Genomic DNA, 9,485 nt, shown 5'->3' on the forward strand with positions numbered 1-9,485 from the left:
AATCTGGTCTGGTGATCATCATGTAGATCAAGCTTCCTACTATGCACCTATACATAGTAGGATCCTCCAAAATCTCTCTTGAATCTGCACTCAACTTGCCATTCTGATCCAATGGCACTGAGATAGGCTTACAGCCTGTCATACCATACTTGGACAACATGTCCAAGCCATACTGTCTCTACAGTAATCCAATACCATGTGGTGACCTAATCACCTCAATGCCCAAGAAATATCTGAGCTCCCCCAGATCCTTCATCTCAAACTTCTGTCTAAGCAAGATCTTTACATCAAAGATCTCTGCATCATGGTCCCCCCTAATGATCAAGTCATCTACATAGATGACAACAAGCACAACCCCTCTATCACTGCGTCTCACATACAGCGAGAAATTTGCCTTGGCTACATGAAAGCCAATAGTGACAAGATATTCATCAATCTTGTCAGACCATGCTCTTGGTGCCTATTTTAAGCCATACAAGACTTTCTTCAACCTACAAACATGCTCGGGGTGACTCACATCCTCATAACCGAGTGGCTGTAACATATACACCTCGTCTTGCAAATCCCCATGCAAGAATGCATTCTTTACATCCATCTGATGTAAAGACCATTTCTTTGACGCAGCCACTGCTATCACAACTCTCACTGTTGCCATCTTGGCAACTGGGCTAAAAGTTTTCTCATAATCAATGCCATATGTCTGTGCATATCCTTTGGCTACCAATCTAGCCTTGCACCTGCTTATGCTTCCATCACTGTTATGTACACCCACTTGCATCCAATGGCTTTCTTGCCTTTAAGCAATTGCACTAAATCCCAAGTTTCATTTCCATATAATGCTTTCTTGCCTTCAAGCAATTACACTAAATCCCAAGTTTCATTTCCATATAATGCATCCATCTCCTCATCCATAGCTTTCTCCCAACACACATCTCTAATAGCCTCATCAATGCATGTGGGCTCTACAACCTGCACAACTTTTGCCATGTATGCATAGTGATGTGCCACATGACCATCATAGGTAAACCTCTACACAGGATTCTTCACTCTCCCAAATCTTTGCAGCTTTGCATTCATGGCTTCCATAGCCTTCTTTACACCAGGTGTTCTCATAGTTGGTATCCCAAGCTCCTCATCAAGGCTCATCTCTGAGCCACTAGACTCTCCATCAACATGAGAATGCCTTGCAGAAATGTCAGGCATACTAAGGGGCTCAACCACTTTCTCTTTGCCTTTATGTGATGTACTAATCACATTTGTAGGACTAGTATTATGACATAGCCTGCCACTCCATGGTCTATCAACTGAACCACTAGATGAGGACTCTCCTAGTCCACTCAAAGACTGTGATTGCTAACTTGCATTCTGTGCAACCACATTTCCACTCACATCAGTCCCAACAGCTTCTTTTTCAGCAGCATAGCTGCTCATCTCATGGTCTATCAACTGAACCACTAGATGAGGACTCTCCTAGTCCACTCAAAGACTGTGATTGCTAACTTGCATTCTGTGCAACCACATTTCCACTCACATCAGCCCCAACAGCTTCTTTTTCAGCAGCATATACCAGCTGCTCATCTCATCAAAAACAACATCCCTGCTTACCCTCAACTCACGTGTAGCAGGGTTATAACACCTGTATCCCTTTTGCTCAAGGGAATACCCAATAAACACACATTTTTCAACTTTTGGATCCAGCTTAGTTCTCAGCTCATCTGGCACATGCACATATCCAATGCATCCAGACTTTCAGATAAGACAAATCAGGTTTTCTACCAGTAAACCTCTCCTCTAGAGTTACATCATGTATGGTTGTAGTTGGAGTCCTGTTCATGATGTAAACTACTGTAGAAATAGTCTCAGCCCAATAGCTATGCGGCATATTCTTCTCTTCCATCAATGCTCGCGCAATCTTAGCAATGTGCCTATTTTTCCACTCAGCAACTCTATTTTGCTGCGGAGTGTATCTCCATGTAAATTGTCTCCGAATACCATTCTTCTTCAAAAATTCAGAGAACTCATTGGAGAAGTACTCTCCCCCTCCATCTGACCTTAGGCACTTTACATATTTCCCTCTTTGCTTTTCCACCATAACTCTAAAATTCTAAAAATGAGTGAACACCTCACTCTTCTCCTTCATGAAGTATACCCATACTTTCCTTGTATGGTCATCCATAAATGTCACATAATACTTGCAGCCTCCCATAGACATGGTTTTCGTAGGACCCCACATATATGAATGCACAACATCTAGTGCATTTCTGCTCACATATCTGTTACGTGGAAATACATGCTTTGTTTGCTTTCCAAATTGGCATGCTTCACATATTTTCTGCATACCTTCAACTTTAAACTTTGGCAGCACAGTCACAATTCCTTTAGTCTACATAGACTTCATTCTCTGCACATTCACATGTCCAATTCTTTTATGCCAAATGTCTGTGTCTGCAGCAACAATTCCTGAACCATTTCAAACATCGCAGCACTCACTTCAGGCATGTTTACATTCAATGTAAACATTATGCCCACTCTGTTGTCTTTTGCAACCAACCTGCACTTATCTTTAAAGTCCTCAACATAACAACCATCAGGGTTAAACCGAACCTGCAAACCCTGCTCAATCATCTGGCCAACTAAAACCAGATTCTTTGTTATGTTTGGAACATGAAGTACATCTGCAAGGTACTTCACTTTGCCATCCTGCATAGACAATGGCACATCTCCAACATGGGCAATTGGATGAGCAGTGTCATCCCCTGTTTCCACAAAACCTAGTCTTTCAAGGTTTTTCATCTCCTTGAACCACTCCCCGTGATGTGGTTCGAAGCACTTGAATCAACGTATGATACATCATCTTTATGTGCTGCTTCAACATTTTCAGACATGGCATTAACGACATGTTACATAACAAACAACCGTTCATTATCCTCATTGTTTCTGCTCGAGGATGCATAGTTGTTTTGCTGCAATTTTCCATTTTGCATGTCAGCCTGCTTCTTCTTATAACAATCTGCCTACACATGTCCAGGCTTACCCACAATAAAAGCATCCACGTATATCATTATACTGCCTTTGCCAGTTTCCACGACCTCTTTGACTCCCCTTGCCTCTGAATTGGCCTCTTCCACCTGCGTGTTGTTGTTGTTGTTGTGAATTCTGGGACTGTTGTTGTTGTTGCTGCTCACCATAATTCTGATTACCTATTCGGCCACCTCCTTGGCCGCGTCCATGGCCTCCTCTACCTCGTCCTCTTCCGGAACTTGTGTAGAAGGCCTGTTGCTTTGAACTGTTTTTGTTTTGTGAAGACTGTTGGTCTTCACCCAAGCTCTTCTCTTCTATAATCAACATAGACACCAAATCTGTGAAATTGGGAATGTTTTCTTGACTCTGAATAGACATCTTCAACGCCTTGTATTGTGGCCCGAGACCACGTAGACAGACTTCCACCTTATCATCATCATCTACTGAAACACTAATAGATGCAAGGGATTCCACAATACCCTTTATCTTGAATGCATAGTCATTCACAGACATACTCTTTTTCTTCACAGTATGAAGTTCATTCTTCATCTGTATCTTTCGTGCCTTGGTATGTGTTTCATAGAGTTTTACCAAGGTGTCCCATGCCTCCTTGGGGGACTTGGCATCCTGAATGTGCCCAATCATGGTGTCCTGTATACTAATAAAGAGCCAATACATAACTTTTCTGGCTCCTTGGTTCTAATCCTTGAACTCTTTCACATCTGTAGTAGTCGGATTGATCTCCGGTATCTCCCGGTGCCTCTTCATGCTCACCTTCTATGTAGTCCCAATAACCCTTTCCCATCAGGAAATTCGTCAACCTGGACCTCCAAGCATGGAAGTTGTTCTTATCAAGCTTCTCAGCAACAATCTAGTTTATGCCATCATTTGACATCTTGCTAGACACACAAAATTACCAAAAACAACACTCTCCTTTGTCGTGCACAAACTGCTGTATTTTCTACAGCGGTACTGTACTACACTCAAATGTCACAACCAATGACCTCAATGTGCATACATACACATTGGGTGTATACATACACCCAATGGCAATTGTTGACTTCCTTGCAGTACACACAGTGTCTACACAGCCAATCTATCTTCCTGCAGTTCTTAAAACAGAGTTCTGCAGAGAATCGATGACTTACCCGCAGTGCTCAAAATCGTCTGCTTTCTGAAAAATGGAGGTCTTGACGCGCCCAAAAACGCGTTTTTGGCCCTATAGCTTTACTCCCGCGAAGAAAGCTCCTTAATCAAAGATCGTTTGCCGGTGCCTCCCGTAGAGCTCCTGACAAGGGTGTAGTCGCCAACACAAATAGGGAAGAGTAGTTGAAGCTCTTACCCTCGTACCACTTCCTATGCTTCTCTTGCTTGCAGCTCAGTTCTTAGCATGAACCAGGCTCTGATACCATGAAAAGATGTAGGGGAGAAGAGAGCTTGAGCTCTTGCAAGCACACACACACTCACAAAACCCTAAAAGAGAACACACAAGGTGAGAGGCTCAAAATCTTCTTCTTCTTCACACAACACCACTCAACACACCAAATACAAAGATAAGAGTACACACCTATTAAAAGGTACTCAACCAAATACATACTAGGGTTCTCTATAGTGTGAACCCAACTAAATGAGCTGGCACTATAACTATGCCAGTCTCTAGAATGGCTGTCATACAGCCTGTCATCCCACTGGCCGCATATCACCCATGATCTCACCAACCATGCCAGTGGTGTAAGTGTGGGGCCTATCCCCCAGGCCGGTCATCAGTGTCCACCGCCTTATTAGATGAGCTCGATATCTCAACAAGCATTTGGTATATGTGTTTTTCTAAGGGAAGTTTCATTGCAATAGCTGGCAGGGAGTGTTCAAAGGACGGCTTACGTGGCAAAAACCTGCCCAGGTCTTGACCAGCCTGGGTATGGTGAAAAATGGTGTGCTTCCGGTATGATGGGCGAGGGCCAACGAAGCAGTCTCTGAGTGAAGTGCCAAGACACCTAAGGAGGATCCTGGAGGGTTCTGACTAGGCGATGCACGGGCTCGCGGTGCTTAGGAAACCCATGCGTATGTCGTGGAAAAAAATATATGTATGATGGATGAGAAAATTATTGTAATCTGTTACTAGATCTCGTTGCTGACTTGCTGGTCTCAACGGACAGTCCAGAGTGATACTATTTTGTGAGAAACAAGGATTGAATGGAAATTTTGAGTTATGATATCTGTAATAATTGTTTGTCAATGGATTCTTTTAAAGTTTAATGTTTAAAGAGGAGTGTGTGTGTATCTGTATTCTAAAGCAAAAGTTAAGAAAGGCATTTAAATATGGGTGGGTGAGTACTTGTCTGGTTCTACCAATTCCAGTGGTTGGTGGCTAACCCATGGGCCGGATGATGGGGCTAGAATCATTAGAGTTCTAATAATAAAATTGATTAATAGGAATACGTTTAGAACTCGAGTAGTTAAACAAAAGCCTGAAGACTTCTCTAATGAATAGATCAACGGCTGTGCCTGATTCAATTAGGAAAAAAGCATCGATCCCTTCAAGTTAAGTCTATAATAGTTTCCCTTCTATCTGGTTTATTTAGATGAAGGTTAGTTCAGTATCTTGATCTCGTTAGAAAAATTTGTTAAGAAATTCAAAATAGTGGAATCGTCCTCGTTTTTCAGGCATGGAAAATTTTTTCGGTTTCGGTTTTCGGAATGACCACCAGCTTAGTCTCGTGCCCAGACATTCGAGGGCGAGGCCCCGAGTGGGAAACCCTACCCCGCGCATGAGGGAGCTGCTTTCGCTGTTGCCAGCTACCGAGAATCCGATGTGCGGAGGGGGCAGTGGGATCCTACAATTAGTAATAGAGGGCTATTGTAAATTTACGTAACAGCAACAGAAATTGCTTAAATTTTTGAAGTAAATCTGGGAAATAATGTTTTCACTTGTTAATATTATGTTAAATGAACTTCAAAAATTGAAAACTCATAAATTGAATTGGAAATTTATAGATGGATACCTCGAATCTATCTGGCATTCCTGAACTCTCCCAGAGTCAGGATATGATAGCCTTTGCATTCAAGCACCTCATCAACTCTGCTACGACCAGAGTAAGCACAGTGAGACTCGCACATCATTTTGAGATTCTTTACTTTCCTGATCCTATTGAGCGACGTCGGTATATGTGGTTCTTTGGAGGACGATGTATTAATGTCAGTACCAGTCAGCATGAGAGGCTCAGGCAAAATATTTCCTTAGCCATGATTCTGATAAGGCTAGGGCTTGTTCAGCATGTACAACTCTTTGATCATTCACCCAGGTACTTCCGAATTTCATGTCGAGTTTTTAGGCTTCTTAGCCGCTTTATCCCTAGAAGTAGAATTACAGCACCTCTTTCTGTAATGAATCGTGTGTACCATGGTATGTCTCCTTCGCAGTTTTGCTTCTTTATGCATACGCGATTGAGGCAGTGATTGAGGGAGCCATGATGCTCTATGTATATATCAAAAACTTTTGATAATAAAGGATGTTTTGTAAAAAAAATTCCAAATTATTTTCATGATTGTGAATATGGTTAGTAAAATCATCAGAGTAAATCTTGTTTCATGAAGTATGTGAGATCCCTTTGCCCCCTCCGCGCACCGGACTCCCGGTATAGCTGACAGCAGCGGAAGCAGGCCCCTCATGCACGGGGCAGGGTTTCTCACTCGGGGCCTCGCCCCACAAATGTTCGGGCACGAGACTAGCGCTGGTGGTCACTCCGAAAATCGAAACCGGAAAAATTTTCCATGCCCGAAAAGCGAGGACGATTCCACCTTTTTGAATTTTCTTAACGAATTTTTCTAACGAGATCAATTCTAAGCTATCCTTCACCTGAATAAACCAGATAGAAGGAAACTATCACTGATATAATTTGATCATCTGAGTAATTTCAACGCTTTTTTCCTAATCAAGAGCAGGCACAGCTGTTGATCCACTCAATTGAGAAATTTATCAGGGAATTAACTAGCTACTCCAATCCTAGCGTAATCCTAAGATTTAGTTTGATTATTAAAACTCCACTGATTCCAGCCTTGGCCCATGGGTTAGCCACCACCCTGCCACTGGAATCAGTAGAACCAAACAAGTACTCACCCACCCATAATTGAAATGCCTTTCTTAACTTTAGCTTTAGAAAACAAACACGCACACACTCCTCTTTAAAACTTTAATATAAAAATAATCCATTGATAAAACAGATATTATCACAGATTTCATAATTCAAAATTTTCATTCAATCCCTTGTTTCACAAAAACAATACCACTCTGGACTCTCCATTGGGACCAGCTGGTCAGCAACGAGATCCAGTAATAGATTACAATAACCACTTCGTCAACATACATATATATATCTTCCACGACATACGCATGGGTGTCCTAAGCACCGCGAGCCTGTACATCGCCTGGTCAGAACCCTCCAGGATCCTCCTTAGGTGTCTTGGTACTTCACTCAGGGACCGCTTCGTCGGCCCTCGCCCATCGTACCGGAAGCACACTATTTTTCACCATACCCAGGCTGGTCAAGACCTGGGCAGGTTTTTGCCGCACGAGGTGTCTGTAAGATTTCTCCCTCTAGCTTTTTGAGGTGTGTAGGTGTAGGAATCTTTCCTTCTGACCTTATAACTATTCTCCTCTCTGAAATAAAAGAAAGATTTTGTTTTACCCTGTTTTGACCTAGAGAGAGAAAATGTCTAGAGAGAGGTAACCCGAAATTGAGATATTTTTGGATATAAAAATCCTCCTAGTGTCTAAAATGAATTTCCCTAAAATAAAAATTCAAAAGAACTTTCCAATGTGCAATTGGAATTAATTGGAAATGCATATAAAGAACCCTAGCCTAAGGGTCTAGATTTTCAGAAATTTTTGGATTATCGTCCAATTAAGGTTCCTATGGGCCAATTGGATCAATCCATGTGTGGGGAGGAGATAAATCCAAGTTATAAAAGAAAAGCCCCCAAAAATTAGTAAATGCTCACATAAGATGAAGAGTTGACTATGTACAAGGTTTATTAGTAAAAAACTATGAGTATTATTAAAAAAATGAGATATTTTGAGTATAATGATTCCATTTTGATACATGTGTAAGGAAATGGGATACCTTCAAGGAGGTGCCTACTTCACATGCTTGAATGAGTTTTAAACTAAAAAATAATGTGATATTTTTATCTCTCCTCTCTCTTGGATCAAATCGAATAAAAAAGGAACCAAACTAGGTCCAGATCTGGTCCAAATTTAACCAAACTTAATCTGAAAAATTTTAGAAATCAGTTGGTCTTGGTTAGAGCCTCCCTCTCCTATAAAAAGAACCTGAGTCTTTGAAAAAAATATGAGAATTATACTATGCCAAAATTATGCTGAAATAATGCTAATTTTTACTATTCTCTAAAATTCTCTCCAAATTGAAGAAATTGGAGCTTCCCTGTTTCTTCAATCTCCATTGGTAACTCCATCAACACACCAAACCAATTGATTGGTTAGGGGCCTCTACTGTGAACAAGGAATCAAGCAATTTGTAAGGTAAATGGTGAATTTTGATCTTTTCTAAAATTTCTCAATGTTTCTCTCTTCTCAACCCCTCTCAAGCTTGGGAAGCTTAATTAGAATGGTTTTTGAATTCTATTAAAGTTAATTGATGAATGGTAGTGAAGAATTATATAAATTTTTATTTATGCTTAATTTTAATGGTTTTTATGTAATTTCTCTCTCTCTCACTCAAAGAATGGTCATTCTCATGACCTATTCTCAATCCAAATGAAGCTTCTCGTAACGCTTTTTCTTAATCCAAGATTAATCTATGCTTGTTTAATTGGAGACCAAATTAATGGCTTTTTTTATGCTTTTAATTTATGTATTTTATGAATATTGATTATTCAATGCATTACGGATTAATGATCCAATTAGGGATCATTCTAATCATTCCCTTAATGTTAAGCTTTATCCTTTAAAATAATTGAGATTTATCAGTCACTCATAGCAGCGGAGCTATGGCAAAATTTTTAAAAAAATTACACATAAAATAATTTCATTCAAAGCATAAAAAGAGGACTTCCTACCATATTCTAGGAATTATCATCCTAGATTAATTGAAATAATTTCATTGTAATCATGGAGAAATTGATTTTTTATGTTATGCATAATTGATGAATTAAGAAAAAGAGAATTTCTAGTAATTAAATTTTATGTATGAGTATTCTTAAAGGGTTATTTTCATTCTAGGCATAGAAAAATGTATACTAGAAATATTTTATTATAAAAGTGTGATTTTCATCATAATTGATTTTTATGCATAAGTAGATGCATAAAAGAAATTTTTTTATATATTAAAAGTGTGATTTTTATCATAATTTATTTTTATGCATAAGTAGATGCATAAAAGAAATTTCTTATTATAAAAGTGTGACTTTCATCAAAATTTTGATTTTATGCATAGAAAGATGCATAA

The sequence above is a fragment of the Cibotium barometz genome, chromosome 3 (assembly GCF_041138505.1).
Source record: "Cibotium barometz isolate CiBa-2024 chromosome 3, ASM4113850v1, whole genome shotgun sequence".
NCBI classification, from domain to species: domain Eukaryota; kingdom Viridiplantae; phylum Streptophyta; class Polypodiopsida; order Cyatheales; family Cibotiaceae; genus Cibotium; species Cibotium barometz.